We start from the raw sequence: 1,370 nt of genomic DNA on the forward strand, positions 1-1,370 counted from the left end.
ATCCACTGTTGCTGCACCAAAGAAGAACATCTGATCACACGGTATGAACATGATAGCACTTTTGTCTACAGTATGGAAAGCTAAAGTCCCTCTCAGTATTTCTCTCAGTTAAGTTGTGGCCCAATATCCAAGAGACTGCCACCACTATTTCATGGTGAACAAGAAAAAGTCGGGCCCAGATGCTTTATCTCTCTGGTAAGGTCTGTCCACATCTCATTTTCTACTCTTACATTTTTATGGTTATGGTCCCCAATTCAATTAGATTTTAGAATTTGGATATAGCAAGAGAAGACAGAGTCTCACCAAGCAAAGTCTGTCTTCCCTTAATAGTTCAAGGAGATGAGGCATAAAAGGAGGAGAAGGAAAGTACTTGTGTGTCCTGTGGTGCACGCACACATCTCAAATAGCAAATGCTCAGCTCCAGGATCTTTGTGTCATCAGCTGCACTCCTAGGACTTTTCCAACGAAAAGATGCAGATACTGTGCGTCTTTTTCTGAAGCCTAAGGGGGATGCATCTGAGTTAGCAAACACATGAGGGCCTCCATGCAACAATCCATACAGCTGAAAAGGGAGCAGGCAGAATTTCTCTTAGGAGTTAAAGAATACATCCACTGCTCTCTGATGCGCACTGACGCCTGGTAAGCGCAGTGAGAAGTGAAAAAGCAGTTGCACTCTTAAAATATTTACACAGATTTTGCTGATAAACCGATGCTGCACCTGGAAGCCCCGGTGTCCCCTCTTCCTCCTGCGCGACAACAGGACTCGCGTCCCGTACAAATAACAGTGTTTGGGAAGGGGACACGCTGCCCACCCAGGAGTGACCGAGTTTCCACACGCCTGCATCAGCTGCTCCTCACGGCTCTGGACGGGTCCCTTTCCCGTCTGACCCCACACGCCCCGCCAGTGGGAAAGCGCAGGGCTAAGGTGACACCGAGGGCGCCCCAGGAAGGCACCTGCCGTGAGGCGGGCCATGCGGGCGATGCGGGCGATGCCGGCGGCCGCGCCGCGGAGGGTCCGGTCCTGCCGCCCGACCGGCGGAGCTGCCCACGCCGCCCGGGGCCGCGCCCCGCCGCTTCCCTCAGGATTTCCTCCCACACGGGCGAGGATGTGGCCCGGCCCGGCCCGGCCCGGCTCGCTTGTGGGGGAGGCCGGCCCGCCCGCAGCCCGCTTCTCTGCGCCGGCCGCGGCCTCGGGCCCCCGCCCCGGCGGCCGGTGCAGGGCCGGTGCGGAGATGTCGCCGGCGGCGCTGTAGCGCGGAGTGGCCCGCGGGCAGCGGCGGCGGGAGACGGGTGGTAGCTCCTCCTCCTCCTCCTCCTCCTCCTCCTCCTCCCTCGGCGCTGGGGTGGGCTCGGCCGCGGCAGGCGGGGTG

The sequence above is a fragment of the Athene noctua genome, chromosome 2 (assembly GCF_965140245.1).
Source record: "Athene noctua chromosome 2, bAthNoc1.hap1.1, whole genome shotgun sequence".
Taxonomy (NCBI): domain Eukaryota; kingdom Metazoa; phylum Chordata; class Aves; order Strigiformes; family Strigidae; genus Athene; species Athene noctua.